Genomic DNA, 21,632 nt, shown 5'->3' on the forward strand with positions numbered 1-21,632 from the left:
CTTATGGTGAATAGGTAATGCCGTATCTTGTTATTGAGAATGAATATTCATATTTTCTTTTGGTGGAGAACAACCTATAAATAATCAAACAAGTTTTTAATGTGCATAATCATTGTGCTAGCATTTCCAGTTCTAGTATTCTATCATAAAAGTCATCACCAAAAAGATAAACATCAAGTGATTCACTGGACTATTGATTATAATTTTAAAAAATGAAAATAGTGTTTATTATATCATTGTTTAATATAATAACCACTTTTATTTTATACCAGTTTTAATATAAAAGTAGACAAAATAATTATTTTATGTACTAAAAGTTTATAGATATGAAAGATCTCTAAGATAAGGTACAAAATAATTTTCAGATATAGGCGTAGTGTTATTTCTGGGGATAGGAATTTAATTGGTGAATTTTTGTTTTTTATAGATGAAAGTTAGTGTTGAAATACATATGTGTCCATGTAATTTTAGATTTGTCACAATGAATAAATATCAAGGTAAAATTTTAATCAAACAGTTGAAAAAATAAAATAGGAGCTTATTTAAAAACAGTTCTGGTCTCAAACATAGTTTATACATTTATAAAAGAGGGTGATTTGAATGTTTTGTAATAAGTGTTTTGATGGTAATTTTTTATGTTTAAGTTTATTACAATAAAAAGCCAAAATTTCAACTAACAGAAATCCACTTTGGAGTAGTAGAGATATATGGTACAGGTCTTAATACACATATATTTACATGTATTCTTATTATTATATGGAAAAGCAACTCTTAATTTCTTTCTTCTTTAATTATACCATAATTAATTTGTTTTAAATCATAAAAATATTAATATTAAAATATTTTGTAAAAATTGATGTGTTGGCATATTATTTAATTTTTTACATATGAGGGTGTAGCATATTATATGTAGCTCTCCCTGGCTTTAAAATCTCTCATCTTTCAATTTTCTGGAACAATTTTGAAAAATAAAAATGATCTAGCTTCTTATCTATTTATGAAATTATAAGCCTTCATATCTCTTCAATCAATACATAACTGTATTAGTCCTTTTTCACACTGCTGATAAAGACATACCTGAGACTGGGCAATTTACAAAAGAAAGAAGTTTAATGGACTTACAGGTCCACATGGCTGGGGATGCCTCACAATCATGGCAGAAGGCAAGGAGGAGCAAGTCACGTCTTACATGGATGACATGTAAGTTCCTCATCTCTATCTGTGACCACTTCAGCCTGGATTTAATTGTCCACATCATTATCAGCATTTTGGTCAAAGCCATTCAATAAGTCTCTAAAGAGTTCCAAAGTTTCCCACATTTTCCTGTCTTCTTCTGAGCCCTCCAAACTGTTCCAACCTCTGCCTGTTACCCAGTTCAAAAGCCGCTTCCACATTTTTGGATATATTTCCAGCAGCACCCACTCTACTGGTACCAGTTTCTGTATTAGTCCGTTTTCACGCTGCTGATAAAGACATAGACAAGGCTGATCAATTTACAAAAGAAAGAGGTTTAACGAACTTACAGTTCCAAGTGGCTAAGGAAACCTCAAATGAAATTTGACGCCTAAATTTTATTTTTCCTGTAAATACGTTCATAACTATCACTTTTTCTCAATAAGTAGTGTAATAATAAAGTATTATAAACAAATCATTATAAAGGATGTTATTTCTGCTCAGAGTTACCAGTGCTAAGTTGTTCTCAGAAAAGAATAAGAATTGTATCTGCCTATTTCATAAATTGAGTGTAACTTAAAATTATATTTTTAATGTATGGTATTAGAGAGAATTTAAAAGATAAAGTCATTAGGATTCCAATTATAGGTTCATTTCTAACTATTTTTTTGTTTTATTTCATTTTATTTAATTGCAGGAGACTAATACATTTGGTCTCTTATTCTGTTTTTGTTACACTGTGATTTCACAGTTGCCAAGAGAATGAATTAATTCTCTGTAGTTTTACTTTCTTTCTTTAGAAAAATGCATTATTAAAGAATTTATACTGTTACAGCTTATTGCAGTGTTGGTCTGCCAAAGATGTTATCACAAACCAAAGACACTCAGTACATTTTGGAGAAAATAATTAGAATAAAGATAATGGTATAAATTTTATCTATTGTTTTAACCTATATTCTACTATGGGAGTCATTCTTTGCAAGGAAAAAGATATTCTAATACTACATACTTATTTCCAAACATGTCTGATATATTATTATTGAAAGTATTTTGTAATTCGTCTATAAGCACCATGTTAGGTTTAAGAAAATACCTTAAGGTTTTATTTTGTATAAATCAATATTTCATCAATATGATACGCTTATATCATTTCATTTTACATTTTTACTAGATTTAAGTTCACATATATACCATTATTCTTTAAGTGACATATGCCATATGAAGCAATAAAAAGGCCAAAATACCTTCCAGGTTTTTATATTTAATTTTTTGTATTCAGAATTAAAATACATTGATTTTGAAATTATATTGTATAGCACAATGGGCTGGTCATGACATTTGCACTTTGACATAAATCATCTTTATTGTTTTTCTAATACTCTATATTGAAAGTTGTCATCAATGGCAAAAGATTTTGTAATTTAATCAATACTGTGAATACATATATTTTAAAACAAATTTTATCTATTGATATTCTTCACAAAATGTTAACCATTTGCTTGCTTTAGGGGCCAAAAGACATATTGAATTTCCATTACTATATTATCTTTCTTTCAACATTGATTTAATTAATAGCATAATGATAAAATTAGACTAAAAATTATATATTTTAGATAAGCTGCTTTCAAAACTGAATCTTTGCTCACATTCTATATTATATGAATTATGACAACAGTATTTTCAATTTGATGTTCAGTAATCATCAGTTTTCAGAAAGAATAGTTGTAAAGTTTGAGATTATAAAAAATTGATAATGCAGATATTAATGCTGTAGCTTCATTGATTTCCATGCTTAAAGAATGTTAAGAATATGGAGATCCTTAGAATATTTTGGAGGATCTTTTGTTGCAATATGAGATATTTTTATGCATATCTGTGGCAATTTCATATTCATAGCATCTCACAATATTTTTCCTAGAGGCAATATTTGTAGGTTAACTATCTTATCCTCCCCAGCTTTGCTATCTTCTGTACAAATCCTGTAGTGCACTTCACAAAATGTTCACTAATGGAAATATTTGCATTTGAGAAAACTACTAATCCAGTAAGAATTCTTATCTGTCCTATGTGGCTCTTCTTTGGAGTTACAACTAAAGTAATTGAATAATAATTAGTAAATGGTTTTTCTCCTTATATCTGCTATAATACCAAATATTTGGTTTGTATCAATCATCTTAAAATATATACTATTATTATTTGGTGTAGATGTTTATATCCTGAATAAATGTCCTATTAGAATGCTATAAAATTTTGATGGTGTCTGTCAAATAAATAATATTCTCATTATCACACATTAACTTTCTGAGGTGATCATCTGAACATTAGGTATCACTATTCCAAAATTATAATTGGCAATGCTATGAGTTCAACAATAGCACACCATGTTTTCTCATTTTTATCATCTATATTTTCTGCTTATTTTCAAATCAGATGTCAATTCTTCCTTCTTATTTATATTATTCATTATGTATATGCATTTTACTTTCTTAGTGTTTGAGATAAATATGTGATAACTGTTGCCAATTTTCTCATACATAGTTTTTTCTCAGTTGAAACATATGCTTTTTGAAAAGAATATGAAAGGACATTAAGAATTGCATGATGCATCAATTGATCATCCATTCATACATTATCTGCAGCAAAATGGTCGTTCTCTTCTATTATCCCTTTTCCCCAAATTTATTTTAACTCAAAGATTTAGTGTTTGTTCCTATTCTTACATTTCTATGAAATGTTTATATTTCTCTTTGATGTATCATTATTTTCATGTTTTCTTGAAAATAACACTGTTCTCCTAAGTGAGCAAGCTTACATATGTCACAAAGGGTGAGTCAGATGACCAGAAAAAATAAACCTGAATGCAGCGTCCAATGTAAGCCTTCCCTCTAATCTAACTCCTGCTCTTACTATTGTGTATGCAAGAAGGGCTGCTCTTTCTAGTCTTTCTAGGAAATAAGATATGCTTAGATAAGTAAGGACAAGATCTTTAGAATGGGTGTGCCATGTTGCAGGGGAAATATTACTGGTATTATGATACACTAGAGTCTTCCTTGAGGTCAAATACACATAAAGAGCAGTAGAACAATGAGAATACACCTCTTCTGCCTCCTCCTCCTCCTCCTCCTCCTCAATAGGGAAAGAATATATAATGCTTTTTTACTTTCACTCTCAACTGGCCTAACAGATTGCGGATAAGGATGGGAGCTGGATGATTGAGATCATATGCATGTCTCATTGGGAGGCCTACAGTCCCAACTTTTTAAAAGGAGTAAACTTCATATCTTAGCATAACATCTTTGGCATAGCTTCCTTCCTGTTGAAAATTAACTTCTAGGTCATCTGTCAACCATACATAATAATAGTATATGGAATGGATACAAGTTTTATGGAGTTCAACATTTTATATCCAGGCATGCAATTTTTTTTAAAAGCATACAATTATGAAAACAAAAAGTAATAATAAACAGCTTTGGCAGTGAACAAAATAAATATATCTGAATAAGTCAAATTAAATGTATTCCCAAATGTGACGTTTTTTGGCTAGATCTGAAAAATGCCACAGCTTCTGATTCTTCCCCAGTTGATGATAGAACATACCAAGAGAAAACATAAGTGGATCAACAATCTTAACTTATAGCAGTAAAGATGTCTTTTGTTTGCAAATTTTTCAAAATTGTATAGCCATATGACATGTTACTAGGATTTGTCTCAAGACTTTAGTGGGTCTTATAAATTAGGAACACTAAGTCTTAAACTTCATTAGATTCATAGTGAATATGAATTGATGATTATATATATTTCACTTATTTTCCTGTATTTGGTTTTATTATAGGTGATAAGGGAAGCATGGGTGACAAGGTTTATAAGGTTTGTATCTTTATTGATAAGGAGCCCTTATAGTTAAATATAAAATTGGGTACGAGAAAAGAAAATAAAATTCACAAAATAATAAAAAAAATAGATACAACTTAGTCTAACTGGTAGATATCAACAAAACACATCATTAAAATTTCAAAAACTTATTTAAAAAACAAGAAAAAATGAGAATGGCATTGTTTAAGATGTGCTGTATTAGCAAGTTACTTGATATTAGTGTAAAATGATTCCAACCTTCTAATGGAGAATCTACCTGCATGTAAAGAGCTTCAAATTGTTCTTGCACTTTAATATACTGATAAGCTTTCTAATAATTTATCTTAAAGAAATAGTCTGAGATAAATACAACCAATTTTATACTAGCTTTTCTACTGTAACATTGTCTGCTATAGTGAGTGACTGCACAAAACTAAATGTGACATATAATAGAATTATATAATTTTATGTATATATTCATATAATGATGCAGTTATGGGAAATCATGTTTGTAAAACATTTCTACTATAATATGATTTGAAATAAAAATCTGTGCATAAAATATTGTCTTTGTCATATATCTGAATAGATGATTTATTTTATTCCTTTTTTTCAACATATTGGTTTAATTCTCTATGACAGATTGATATTTAAAGAAAAAAGAGCCTATAAAGATTTCCTTGAAATATTAACAGTAGATAAATGTATATGTGTTTAATAAGTAATTAATTTCTTATTATAATAAATAAGTGAAGAATATATGGTAATATCATAATTTTTACAATTTTGAAGCTTTCTGAAATGAACTATAGGTAGGTAAATTTCCTAAGATATCTTATCTCATTATCTTGATATCAGTTATCTATTCATTAAAGATATGGATTAATGTAATCTATTCCTTAAATACAATGAATGTAATCACATTTAAAAATGGATGGGTTAATTTAATCAATTTTTTACAAATTTAAATTATGCAAAATGTGGTTTTTAACATCCTCTACTGCTTCATGTTCTTTACGTGTAATAATGACAGTAAGAAGCATTTTGTTCTTTACGTGTAATAATGATAGTAAGAAGCATTTTGAGCAATTTAAAGTGCACTAAGCACTTTACCAAATCCAGATACTTAACACATTTCTAATTCACCTAACAACCTTGATATCAACTTTCTGACAAGAGGCTGAGGTTCTGAAAGATTAAGTAATCTAGCTAAGATGAAATAGATAGTATGAGCAACATCAAGGTTTTAAGCCCAGGTCTTGTTGTTCCCAATTTGTGTGCTTCCTCCACTTCACAGTGTCTCACAAATTATCAATAAGGCAGGGGCTTTTCACTAATATTTATGTGTGAGACTTCTTACATAATCATGCAGCTTGTGAGATAAGCTGGCACAAAATAACAATCTTGTATAGGCATTTTGATCTAATTTTATCAGAGTTATTTATTTGAATATATAAAAATATGTAATTGACAACACTGCATCAGGTAAATGTTATGGATATTATAGACACATAAATGATATATTGCAATTCATTTCCCTTAAAAGATTATTTTGAAAGGGGCAAGAAACTGATGAGATCAAATGTGCACTTCTCCATCAAATGTGTTTATATATAGCCCATTTGCTTTGGTGCAAGAGTTTGGATATTAATTTTAATGATAAGGTTAACCTTTGTTCACGTCTCAAACCATGCTAGGAAATAGTTCTACATGTTTTATTTTATAATATAACTTAAAATTTTACTCCAGAACTTATTTCAATTTTGTGTTATTTCCGTACATTTGCCCAATGACCTTCAGAAATTGGCATGTTTACAATGAATAAATGGATAAAATTTGGGTGATATTTTTCTAGGAGACGCATAGTTTAGATTTAGTGACATTCAACTCAGATCAAATTATATGCTATAGCAGAATTCATGTATACAAATTATGTACAGTGACACAATTAACTTAGAATTGAATGCTCATTATCCTGCTGTTTTGTTCCATTTTTGTCCATATAGCAAAAAAAATCTAATATAAATGCAATTACTTTCCAGGAGGAAATAAATGTCAGCAACTCAATATTCAAAAAGGCAACAATCACAATGCTAGATGACCAAAGCAATAACTTTCTGAAGACAACAGGTAAACAATTAACCCTGAAGCCAGATCATCAGATTATTCAAGGAAATCTTAGATCAATGCAGAAGAGTTGCAGTGTGACTTTACAAAGTAAATACAAAAATATAAAATCATTCTTGCTTGTGCTGGCTATCTGCTTTTATTAGCATCTATTCAGCCCCTCAATGTAATGACAATTACCGAATAGGCAAGTATCTCTTCCAAATTAAAAAAGAAAAGATAGGACTCAGGAAAGCATATCTCCTATGTCAATGTTATGAGTGTTCATTCTTCTATTTTTGTGATAATTAGATCTTTATTTTACAGAGAAAGTGAATTCCTCCACAGGATAATGTACCATTATTATATACATTTCTCAGTTTCCAACTGAAAAGAGATGCTAAACTCAATGATAAAACATGGTAATGAATGTCAAAACTTTCCTAAATAGCTGAAACCACTTTGTAAAACTAAACTTTTATTTGTAATGATTACAAAAATTATAAAATAAACATACCTGCACACACAGGAGTCCATGACAGAGTTCCGTTTAGCAGCAAAAAGAACAGTCACTATAAGCAAAATATCAAGAGATTTTATATGAACTTGGCAGAAGTCTTGTAAGAAGCTTTATTAGATCTATAAAATTTTAGAACACAGGAGACTTTAGAATTTCTAGAATACAAGATAATTATTTCATAGCCTAAAAAAACAAAAGTACCACAAAAACACATACACAAACACACAGTTGTGCATAGCCATGACTTTTGAGATTAGATTGTGAAGTTAAGCCGCCAAAGATTACACAAATGCAGGGACAGACACTATGGCTCCTTTTATAGCCTTCTTTTCTCCTTCCATTTACATATAAAAATACATTAAATTTAATGCCTTTAGAATCTAACATATATTTCAAAATACACAAACAAATGTTAAAATAGGAAAAAGATGCGGAGTATAACTTTCCATTTCTGATCCAGGAAGAATAATTCTATACCCTCTTCAAAATAACGCAAATTAGAATATTTCAACTTAATAAGTACAACTCACTTTTCTGATACAAATATACTTAAAACAATTGCAGTACATATTCAGAATGTAATACTATTCAGTCATAAAAATGAAGGAAATTCTGTCATTTGAGACAATATGGATAAACCTGAATGACATTATGTTAAGTGAAATAAGGCAGGCACAGAAAAATAAATATCACATGATCTTATTCATGGAACCTGAAAAAGATCCATGTAGAGAGTAGTATGGTGATTTCCAGGAACTGGGAACGTGGTGGTGGGAAGATGTTGGCCAAATGATGCAAAATTTCAGTTAGATAGGAGATACAATTTCAAGAGATCTATTAATGGTAACTGTAGTTAGCAATACATCATCTTGAAAAATGCTAAGAATGGATGTAAAGTATTCTCATCACAAAAAAATGATAACAAGTGAGGTAAGGCATGTTGTGCCAAACCCTTATCGACTCCAGTAGGGATGGCACTAGGTCCAAGAGACTGAAGAAGAGAGTAGAGTAGAGAGTAGTATGGTGATTTCCAGGAACTGGGAACGTGGTGGTGGGAAGATGTTGGCCAAAGGATGCAAAATTTCAGTTAGATAGGAGATACAATTTCAAGAGATCTATTAATGGTAACTGTAGTTAGCAATACATCATCTTGAAAAATGCTAAGAATGGATGTAAAGTATTCTCATCACAAAAAAATGATAACAAGTGAGGTAAGGCATGTTGTGCCAAACCCTTATCGACTCCAGTAGGGATGGCACTAGGTCCAAGAGACTGAAGAAGAGACCTACAGCAGCAAAGAGACATAGGGTTTTATTGAGGGGCTTATATACAGGGGAAAATGTCCAGTGGTGGTTGGCTGGGCAAGAGAACTCAACTGCTTGCAAAAAGCATGCAATTTATACAGCGTTTTTACTTAGCACCCCCACCCCCACCAACAACCTCCACCTGACAATCCTCATTCAACCCAAAACTCAGGGGTTTGATCCCCCCGTACGGCTTATGTTCCAGGGGAGGGGTCAGGGGTTCAGATGTTCCCCGTAGACAAGGAACGAATCTCTAAGTGGGCCACTCTCAAATTTCCTATCTCAGGACACACATTCAGGTGTCTTCCATACAGGATCATTCTCAGGGTATGGTTAAGTTATTGCTGTCAGGTGCATTGACCTTACATGCATGTATTAATTAGCTAGATTTATTCATTCCATAATGTATATACTCCATGATGTATACAATAAACACATACAATTTAATTTGTCAATTAAAAAAATACAAATAAAAATATTGAAGATAAAAGAAGAATAAGTGCTTTCCTCTACCTCTTCTCCTCTCATTTCCATTTAATAGTAGAAACTACAGAAAGTGGCTATTGGAGATATTGACCAGCCTAGCATCATTTCTGGATTCTATCAGTTACTATAAAATGTTGGTCCTGAAGAAATGGACTAAAGATCTCTGAAAATCCCCACCTAGTTCCAGAGGTGAGCGAATGGAGAACAGGGACCTGAAACAAGTCGGGATTTATGAACTCAACTTTAGAGACTGCTGTCTTGGAACAGACACTATCAGGACATTTTTTTTCACCTTGTGATTCTTCCCTGTCTATCTGAAAGGCTGAGTTCTGTCACATCTGCAGTCATTTGGCCTTTACGAATTGAGTGACACGTTTTGTAGAGACCTGAATGACATCCCCCAGTGTTTAAGTAATTAAGAATTCTGCTTAATGACTTCCCAATCTTCCTTCAGAATTGTGTGTATTGTAGCTTGTGCTTCCTTGAAATAGGTTATAAAAATATGTTAGGTCATATGAAAGTTAAACGCTCAGGAATTAAACCCACAAACAGCCCTGATAAAAAGCAGATTACTGTACATTCCTAATTTAAAATTAGATCATTATATCATTCATAAAGACTAAGTGACATTGTATTAGACTGAGTAATAGTATCTTTATCATTCATAATCATATTTTTGGATATGTGAAACGTGAAACAATAGCTTATGTTTTGAATATTTTGTCATTACAAACTGATTTTATTTTATACACATATTCTTCCACAGTAAAATGTTTGAGTGACATGCATTTATTAATCCATACAAAATAGAAGTTTTTCATTATGAAGAGTTGAATGTATTTTCATTTATGGACCCTTATGTATTAAAATATTATTTCACGGTAATACAAAAACTTGAAATTTAATGTTTTTCATATATTCAAATTCCATGGTTCATATAATAGTAAATATATCACTTGTTAATTCATATGATCTGCATGCTGTGAACAATATTTTGTGTTATGTGTCATGTGTTATGATCTGCATGCTGTGAATAATATCTTGGGTTGTTTGGTGTACTTTCAGTTATTGTAAGACTAGGTATGTCAAGGCTAATGACTTACATTTTGGCTTGAGTAATTTCCAAACCTGTGCTTTCACAACCTGATTCACAAATTAAAGTAATAATATTTCTAAAGTAATTAGGATTTATTAAACATTTACACAAAATTCAGTCTTATTAAAGTGTGATATGAAAACAAATATACTTTTAGTTAAAATTTAAATTTTCTTTAAAAAATCATAACTTAGAATGTTGAAACTGCGTATCAATTTCTGCATTCCCCCACTCAACAAACTGAAATGTGACTAAAATCCAGATGCATATCCCAACATAAACTATTAGGGCTAAAACAAGTTGAGGTCAGCAATACCACTATCAAAAGGATCCACCTCTGATCATATTGCATGTCAAGGCTATTACATTTCAGGCACAGAAGAGACTAGAGGTTATATTTTAAAAATAATCAGTGAATAAAGCTATGCACCACTCTAGCAGGATACTTCAGGAAAGAACGGGACGTTATTTGAAACAGAATATTCAGGATTCACTTTAAAATATATTTAATCTAGAGTATTTTAGAATAAACCTCTCTCAAAACACTGAGGTTATTTCTAAATAATATTATTATTACATTCAGTAACATTTCTCTGCTTATATCCTATGAAATATTGCATTTGTTGTACTACAGGTTTATGTTTTTATCTGGAAATTCGCAGACGCTATACCATGAGATTTCCATGAAAAAATATTTGTCAACCTGAATCCTTAGAGATTACTATTAAAAAGATAATGTTGTGCCATGCATAATGTATATATGCAAGAAGTTTGGTTAATAAAATACATTGACAAAGTAATAAAAAATAGACATATCTCTATGGTTTCTCAAGTCGTTTATATTAAGATTGAAACAGTGAACTAGATTACACTCTCCTCTAGTTTCATTTTCCACTCAATGAAAAAAAATTTAACTAAGAAACAATACTGTAAATGTAACTTTTACATTATTTGTCGTTTTTTAATACTGAAAGCATTATTTCATTCAATACCGTGAAAAATAACTTTACAAGATTTACTTTTGCTATTATTATGTAGGTTTCTATACTTCTACAGCTTTCATGAATATTTTGGTAGAATATCACATGTTTCTCTGATCATATCATCAATATATAATATGATAAAATCTTAGACATGCTAAAAATAGCATGAGGAAATTTTACTGCTGCACTGGTATAATTCCATCAATCATATCCAAATTCAAGAGATGACAGCAAAGGAAACACCAACAATAAAGATCACCCTTGAGGGTATTTAGAAGAAAATCCATTATCTATAAACCTAGAGTGATAACAGCCATTAACCATAAGGGGTGTAAACGTGCTCCTTGTCAATTTTCCAAAAGAGAAAATGAATTTACTGAAAAGATAAACTGTTACTGCCAGGTAAAGAAGACAGTCTTATCACTGACCTGATTAATCATTAACAAGTATTAAAAGGCCAGTGTTCCAGGATGGTTTTCAGAAATACTGAATATTTTGTCTAAAATAAATTTAAGTAGATGTTACTTTGCGTAACAGTGAGGAAACATGCCTTATAAATAAACAGAAAATATCTCAAACGGGAAAGCAATTTTTACATATTCAAAAGATAAAATGTTTTGGGAGGGAGATAAGGGATAAAAGACTACACATTGGGTACAGTGTACACTGCTCTGGTGATATGTGCACCAAAATCTCAGAAATCACCGCTAAAAAACTTACTTGTGTAACCAAACATCACCAAAACCAATTGAAATAAAAGAAGGAAAATTAAAAAAAATAAAAAACGGAAAATGTATAATGTACACAGTCATGCTTGAAAAGACAGATGAATAAACCTTTCTTCTACAAACAAATGCTACAAATCTTGCTAGTATTTATTGAAGTTACACTTTCTTTCTGACTTGTATGATTTTTGAGAACTACCTCAGTCATAAGTTGGTCTTTTATTATTTCCTAGGGTTTTCTACCTATCTGAAATCACACTTCATTTAGGCATATCCTTAGGAAAATATATTCTGCCTGGACTCCGTGTCATCTCATGTCAGTTCAGCACTTGGCCCTGGCAGGCATTTTGCTGTCATGTACCCTTCCACTTCTAGTAGATGTGTGTTGTTACAAGAGTCACTTATCTATCACAGGCTGCTTTTCAGGCCCTTTGTTTAGATGATGGTGTTGTGTCTTTTAAAGCTAATGTGAGTCAAGTTTGATTCAGGCTTATGAAACAGCTTTGAAAACCAAATATGCCAGTGGAGTGTCAATTATTATTTTGTTTCTTTCTTGCTGAAACAAAACGGATAGATTATAAAACTGATCTGGCCAGGCATAGTGGCTCACGCCTGTAATCCCAGCGCTTTGGGAGGCCGAGAAAGGCAGATCACCTGAGTTCAGGAGTTCGAGACCAGCTTGACCAACATGGATAAACCCCGTCTCTACTAAATATACAGAATTAGCCAGGCGTGGTGTGGGGCGTCTGTAATCCCAGCTACTCGGGAGGCTGAGGCAGGAGAATCGCTTGAACCCAGGAGGGTTGTGGTGAGCCAAGATTGCGCCCCTGCACTTCAGCCTGGGCAAAAAGAGCAAAACTCCGTCCCCCCCAAAAAAAATAAACAAAAAACAAACAAAAAACCCTGAAAAAACTGATCTTTTCCTAACAGTCTGATCTACTGGAGGACAGCAACTATAGTTACACAATGAATTGCTTAAATTATATTGAAATAATTGTTACATCTCAAGCTGAATAGAGCACAATTTCAAATACGTAGAGTAAAACTAAAACTTAACAAGTAATAAAATATTAAGAAGGCAAAAATACACATTTCAAAGATGGTGAAAAAAATGAATAGATTAGCAACACATAAAAGCATACTGAGTTGAGCCTAAGAAAATGCATATTAAGTGCTCATGATATGTTCTTATACACTCAGAATATTTGAAAATAAGCAATCTTTTAATTCAAAACATTAGTGAGATATGAAACAAAAGAAATATGTACACATCACTGATGAGCCTGTAAATTGGTACCACTTACTTGCATGAAAATTTGACATTCTTTATTAAAGTTAAACAGGCTATAAGTCGCAAAAGCAATTTCACTTCTAGGTATATGAGATAAATCATCATATGTCTACCAGAAAGAGTATATCATAACAAAATAAACAAACCAACAACTGGAAAAAACATATTACAAGGAAAAAGGATTGATGAATTGTGATTTACAATGGAATATTTATACTACAGTAAAAACTGATGAACTATGACTACATACATCAAGATAGATGAACCATTAAAATGCAATGTTCATTGTTTTAAAAAGCCTAAGAAAAATGCACATGGAATAATACCATTTACATAATGTTTAAATACAGGCAAAGCTATAAAGAAAATGAAGAAAATGATAATATCCAGAGTGATTTTTTTATTATCTGGATAAAAAAAGTTACCTCTGGATTATATATAGAGAAGATATCATATAAAAAGAGTACACAGGGCTTACCAGACATGAAATATCCTTCTTCTTATCCTTTAAGCCAGGTGAGGTACTTAAAATTTACTGGTGTCAGTGTTGTTGTTACTCATTGTTATTGAACCAATTTATTCATTTGGTGTAAATTATACATTTTTAAAAAGTAAAGCTTAAAATAAAGCTTCAAATATTCTAATAATTCAACTAATGTATATTAAGCACATAATATGTAGGAACAGTGGTAGATAATTTCATATAGTTACTCACATTTATTGTTTTATCAATTTTATTACAATGCCAATTATAATTTCAAATTTTAGTGAAATTGATAATAAAAAGAAATAATTATACCACTGCTACTACACTACGATTATGCTAGTTTTTCTCTCTCTCTTTCCTTCTCTCTCTCTTTCCATGTATATATTCTGTGTATGTGTTACACTCTTAGAAGTCATAAAATGTAGATATTATTGCTTGCCCCTTGTAAATGAGGAAATTGATTCTCATCACATTGCTATTAAGCAAGAAAGCCAGAAGTTGTACTTGGATATTTCTAAGGTCAATTTACAAATTACATTTACAGTCTTACACAATGCATCTTAATCATCAAAACAGAATTAATGTTGGCTGGGTGTGCTGGCATGCGTCTTTAGTCCCAGCCACTTGAGAGATTGAGTTAGGAGGATCCCTTGAGCTCAGGAGTTCAAGACCAGCCTGGGCAACATAGTGACATAGCAAGACTCTGTCTCTAAAAAAAATTAAAATTAAAGTTAAATCCAAAAAGTATAATTAATTTTGCTTTTGATACGTTGTTTTCTGAAGTAATTATAACTTGTAAAATAAGTCAGAAATAATTACTTATACCTCCCTTATATAGATGGAGAAAAGAAAATCTGGCTTCCTCTGTCCCATGTATCATAGCTTTTTATAGCTTGATAATTGCTCATTTTCACCTAGGACACTGAAACAACTATTTTTTAATAATTGCCATCTTCACAAGCTCATGCCTTATCATGAATTTTAAGGAAAAGTTGTTTATTTCTAAAACAGTTTATGTTTATGACTGATACTGGGAATCAGTTTCAATAATTCTTTAGTTATTTCTGATTCACTATACACTACAGCCTAAAATTTTCAGAAACTTCTAAGATGAAGTCAGTGCCTATAGTGTTCAACCAATTATCTCATGATGTGGTGAGATTTTAAACAAATACACAAACATAATTTTTTTTTTTGAGACAGAATTTTGCTCTTGTTGCCCAGGCTGGAGTGAAATGGTGTGATCTTTGCTCACCGCAACCTCAGCCTCCAGAGTTGCTGGGATTACAGGTATGCACCACCACTCCCAGCTAATTTTGTATTTTTAGTAGAGACGACAGTTCTCCATGTTGGTCAGGCTGGTCTCAAACTCCTGACCCAAGGTGATCCATCCGCCTCGGCCTCCCAAAGTGCTGGGATTATAGGAGTGAGTCACCGCGCCCAGCCACAGACATAATTCTTTAAGGGAAGTATACTAGCCACCAAAAACACCCTTAAAAGTCCTTACTGTCCACTGTATTTATAAAATTATTTTACTAAATGTTTCATTAACATTTTAGCCGTTAAGAAAGGATGTATTTCTATTTAACAGTAGCTATGTTGATATCAACTCACCAATAATTTAATACTTTACACCAATCCAGAGAAGTGTGTTTGAGTTTTTTTTTCTGTTTGTTCTTCCTTTCTGGGCACAATTTTTGAGTGATAGAACAATTTGAGGCTAGAAGAGATTATTTCAGGGGCTCTTGGTCTCACCATAAAATAAAATAAATAAATAAATAAATAATAAATAAATAAATTAAATTAAAAAAAATCATAGTGAAATGCAGTCATAGGCTTAAATCTCAAGAAGGTCAATTGCATACCTCAAACTTTAGTGTTAAGTATATTAATGTTGTGTGCATGGCTCTGCAGGAGACCTTGAATGAATTCTTTATACGATTATGACAAGTGTTTTTAATTATGAAAAATGATAGTATATTTGGTACATTTTCAAAGAATTACAGGAGTATTTTCTCCCTCAGGAGAAATCTCAATTGAAATATTGAATAAATAATAATAGGTAAATTATCAATCTTGAGTTAAGAAGGGTAAAATTACACTCTCTTCCAAAAACAGTATAGGGTAATATATATGTATGTATATAATGTTTTATATAATAAAATATCACATACAAAATACATCTATCCATACATATATTTACAAATATAGAGACATATATAATGAGAGGCTGCTTCTCATTATACATAATGATAATGTAGGAGGGGAATTAATGGTTACTGTATATGAGAATACAGATTGCACTGCATTGCTATTGCTACACTTCCTATCAAAGTCTGTGTGAGCTTTAGTTGGTGCAGTATTTCTATGATAATACACCATAGTCCCAAGGGAAGTTAGAAAGAGAAATTTGGATGGTGATGAAATAATCATGATAGAATGTATTTTTTAACCTGAAAAGGTTTATGGATATAATTTAAATTATGTTTATATTAGTCTCAGCAAAACACATGTAGAAATCATTATTATCTCATTAGCACATTGTCTTCCCTAAAATAAGCTAGATTCAACCAATAGATGATAAATCACATGTGGGATTTAGGCATGCTTTATTCCCCAAGAATACATCCAAAATGGTTTATTTTATTAACAGATCACCCACACTCTGCTAGCTAAAGAAATACTTTAAATTTAAGATGTCATAATATGCATGGTCTTTTCACAGTAAATAAGGATGTTTTTAGTTAAGCTAAAGCAAAATGTAGTGATAAGCAATACAAATTACAATATTTTAAGTACATAATGGCTCTGTCAGAAATGGAAAATTTTAAAAATGGCCCATAAATTTAATATGGAAATTTTAAAAATTTCAATTTCAATTTGCCTTAACCTACATTTGTCTGACTTCCATGTCTTCAAGAATATTATTAATTTACTAATAAAGCAAAGGAAACTTGCAGAAAGAAAAATGAAAAGAAAAACAAACAGGATGAACCAACAGTAGAAAAGGATAATGATAAAACAGACATGTGAGGTGGTAAGAGCTTGGAGAAGAAGGTTTTTGTGAATATAATATAGTACATGAAAATCTTGCAGAATAAGAAATTTGAGGTTGGTTGTTTTATAAAGCATTTAAGCTCGATAGTCTTGGGTTTCTGATACCATAATTTATGCTTTTTTTTTAGGCTCCCACACCACCTTTTTTGAATTCCCAAGCTCTCCTTGGCAGCCATTCTGTTTCTCCCTCTCTTTCTCTCTCTCTTATTTTTCTCTTTCTTAGACCCCTTTGCACAGTTGTAAAATTTGTTGGGAAGCTAAAGAGAGCCAAAGAGCTTTTGTTTATGCACATTATATCTATTGATAATTATTATTTAGAAATTAAAACTGAAACCTTTCCAAATATGCATATCTCAATCTATTTGAAATAACAATAAACACATTACATATTAACAAAAGCAGTCCCACCCCTGGGAATATATTCAAAGGAATTAAAATCAATACTTTAAAAGGATACTTGTACTCCCATGTTTATTGCAGCATTATTCAAAATAGCTATGCCATGGAATCAACCTGTGGCTATCAACCAATGAATGAATAAGGAAAATGTGGTATGGTATGTGTACACAAAGGAATATTATTCAGCCTCAATAAAGAGGAAAGATCTATCATTTGCAACAACACAGATGAAACTTGTGATAGTTAATATTGAGTGTCAACTTGATTAGATTGAAGGATGCAAAGTATTTTTCCTGGTTGTGTTTGTGAGGGTGTTGCCGAAGGAGATTAACATTTGAGTCACTGGACTGGGGGAGGCAGACCCACTTTCAGTCTAGGTGGGCACCAACTAATCAGCTGGCAGCATGGCAAAAATACAGCAGGCAGAAGGTGGAAAAAGCAGACTTGCTGAATCTTCCAGTTTTTGTCTTTCTTCCGTGCTGGATATTTGCTGTCCTTGAACATTAGACTCCAAGTTCTTCAGCTTTTGGACTCTTGGGCTTACACCAGTGATCTGCTAGAGATCTCGTGCCTTCAGACACAGACTGAAGTCTGCACTGTTGGCTTCTCTACTTTTGAGGTTTTGGGACTCAGATTGACCTCTTGTGGCACTTCACCTTGTGATTGTGTGAGTCAATACTCCTTAATAAACTCCCCTTCATATATACATCTATCCTATTAGTTCTGCCCCTCTAGAGAACCCTGACTAATACAAACCTGAAGGACATTAGGCTAAGTGAAATAAGTCAGACAGAGAAAGACAAATACTGCATGATCTAACTTATATTTGGGATCTAAAAAGTGGAACTCATAGAACTATAGAATGATAGTTGCCAGAGGTTAATTGGGAGGGAGAAGAAGGGAAGGGGAAAGTTGTTTGTCAAAGAGTACCCAAAGTTTAAGAGAGACAAGAAAAATAGGTTTTTAGATCTTAATCACTTGCACAGCATAGTGACTATAGCCAGTAATAATGTATTATATATTTTAAAATAATTAAGAGAGCAAATTTCAAATGTCTCACTACAAAAATGGTATTTGACCTGTTGTACATGATTATTAGCTTGATTTATTAGTCCATATTTGATACGTGTGTCACAAAAATCACATTATACCTCATTAAATATATACCACAATGAATTTTCAATCAAAATGATACTGATTAAAAATATTTAATAAAAAGTGGCAATATTTTCCAGAAAAAAAATTTGACATTGTTTTCCATTTTTGCAGATTTTTGTGATGTCTGGCCTAATAGAAGACATCTGGAATCTTCTATTTGTTTCTGTATCTAATCTTTTGTGAATTAATATATCGTGTAGTCTCCAGAAAACTCAACTGTACAGTCATGAGAGAATTAAAGTAAAAAAAGCTAAATAATATCTTTATTATGATAAAAAGACTTTTGACCTTGCAAACCCTCTGTAAAATCTCAGGGAACCCCAGAGGTCTCCAAACTACATTTTGAGAACTTCTACCCCAGGAAACAAGTTTAGCAAAATATCCAACATTTGTTTCTCCACATTCATATCTTCCTTAAGGCACTTCTTGAGGACAGCTGAGATTACAAGAGAGTTGTTTCCTTTCCATCCAACTTAATCTAAATTATAATAATCCAGACCTAAAGAGAAATGAAGCTCAGCCCTGATTATCAGATGGAAGAAGAGATTACAGAGAGTAAATAGTCCAACCTACTGTTTCATCTAGGCACTAAATTCTACTACAAAGAGATTCTCTCTCAGCCAGAGGAATTTAAGACTGTGGAAATTAGAAGACGCCAGTGTTTTTAAGCAAAAGCCCACTAAAGAAAGGATAACATACATTGGCAGATAGATGACAGCAGATAGGAAAAGCTATAGTTTTTCAAAACAAAAGTAATTGATTAATAACATAGAATCATCTGAGACTATGCTGAAAGTAGAGAGGTAATTGTTAGTCTATATACATATTAATAGAGACAGTGGATCTTGTCATATAGTACTGAATACTAAATCACTTCTCTGAAACGCGTTTCAGATCTAGTGAGAATGGCTTGAGAAAGTTGGGGTTCATTGAAGATTTAAGTAGTACAGATGAAAAGAGAATCATCACCATTGTTTAATTAGTTCTTCAATGGATGTTCATTGACTGCCTACTTTGATTCAAGTACTGTAGTCCCACTGGATTCATGGGGGATACATTCCAAGACCATCAGTGGATACCTGAAGTTAAAGCTACTACCAAACTCTGTATATGGTACGCTTTTTTCTTTTCTATACATACATACTTATGATAAACTTTCACCTTTTCAGTTTAAGGAAGCACTTTACAGCTTCTCTTTGGCATATTGGAATTGCCAGCATCACTATTCTTGTGCTCTGGGGCAATTAACAAGTAAAATAAGGGTTACGGCTGGGCGTGGTGGCGCACACCTGTAATCCCAGCACTTTGGGAGGCCGAGGCAGGCGGATCACGAGGTCAGGAAATCGAGACCATCCTGGCTAACATGGTGAAAGCCCGTCTCTACTAAAAATACAAAAAAATTAGCTGGGCATGGTGTCGCGTGCCTGTAATCCCAGCTACTTGGGAAGCTGAGGCAGGAGAATGGCTTAAACCTGGGAGGCGGAGTTTGCAGTGAGCCGAGATCATGCCACTGCACTCCAGCCTGGTGAGAGAGTGAGACAGTGAGACTCCACGGAATGGAACAGCTACAGATGGAGTCTCACTCTCTCACTCTCTCACCAGGCTACAGATTTCACCACACTATCCATAATGTTGTGTAATTAAAACTTATGAACTGTTTATTTCTGGATTTCCATTAGTACGTTTTCTGGTCTCCAATGTGTACCTGTAACCTCAATTCCCCTTGATAGTTACTACAGAAAACGAAGTAAATTTTTGCTCATGCTTTTAGAGAGGCCCAGAATGCCATTCCCAGATTCCACCAAACTGGTTATGTTCTAATAAAACTTCATTTACAAAGCAGGCAGAAGGTTAGATTTTGCAGAAATGAATAAACGGAAAGGAAAGGAAACAAAATATTTAGTGGTCGTTAGGTGCAATCATTATTAGCACCAACCATAACTACAACCCTAGTTTTCCAGGCTCTCACACTCTAACTGGTAGGGAGATTATAACCATACATTGATCACTGATTCAGCTCCTCGACTACATCATCCAGGGCTGCATCCTAACTGCAGAAGAGACCATATCTAAACACATAATTGCTGTTCTATAATACCAACTACTTTGAAAGATAGAGTCATTGATAGTATCATGAATTCTTCATTGACCTCTTATTTTTAATTATTTTCATTTAACTGGGCTTCTAGCTCAAAAGAAATATTATATAAAATACGAGGGCATACCTAAGACATGTAGTAAGCTTGAAGTTATTTCAGAGAAAAAGCAAGTTGAGAGTAAAAATCTAAATAAAGACTGAGTTTCTGCCCCAATTTGAATAAATCATTACTCCTTTTATATCTAGCATTTGTTTCTAATTTTATTTTTGGCTTATTAATTTTTATTTTAGAAACTGCTCCTCTCGCACTGCAGTGATTTTTGCCAGGCTTACCAATCTGTTAACTCACATCATTGTCACAATGGTGAAACCTTCCAGGCTTGCCCGGCCAGGGATTACACTTCCCTGGATAGAGATTTACTCAAGGGAAAGTGACACAGCAAGGAAATTCAGCCATAGAAATTAATTCCATAGTTGGAAGAATCACATACCTTCTCAGCAATCTTCAACTTGAAGTACTGTGTCAGCTGCCAACTGACTGTTTTTAGCTTTACTTGAAGAGATGCCTGAGCGTAAAATCAACAAAGAGCTATGAGATTAAACATGTATAGATATCTGGTAACATTGCATAAGCATGGGAAATGAGATACACTTGAAAATAGGTCTACCTATGAAATTTTCAATATCATGGGCTAATAAATTCTATTTCTGCATATATAATTGTAAGCTGCAACAGAAAGATTCCTCCCTAAAATAGAGTCACTATAAGTAAATTACCAACAGATAACTGCTAATTTCTTACTGGTGAGTTATTGGAAGTTTAGACTAAGATGCTTTCACAGGCAACTGGAGCACTCAGTAGCAACGGCACCAGGTTGGATTTATTTGAGTAACTTT

The 21,632-nt window shown here is 32.4% G+C and overlaps 1 long non-coding RNA gene across 1 annotated transcript; it reads right to left on the minus strand.

Annotated features, from left to right (window-relative positions):
- Nucleotides 1-1,095: 1,095 nt before the first annotated feature.
- LOC129059787 (uncharacterized) lies at nt 1,096-21,305 on the minus strand. Its single transcript, XR_008525872.2, has 3 exons — nt 21,227-21,305; nt 7,649-7,703; nt 1,096-1,463 (listed from the first exon to the last, which is right to left on the minus strand). It is a non-coding gene; the product is annotated as an uncharacterized LOC129059787 (long non-coding RNA).
- Nucleotides 21,306-21,632: the final 327 nt, after the last annotated feature.

This window comes from Pongo abelii, chromosome 5 (genome assembly GCF_028885655.2).
Source record: "Pongo abelii isolate AG06213 chromosome 5, NHGRI_mPonAbe1-v2.0_pri, whole genome shotgun sequence".
Classification (NCBI taxonomy): domain Eukaryota; kingdom Metazoa; phylum Chordata; class Mammalia; order Primates; family Hominidae; genus Pongo; species Pongo abelii.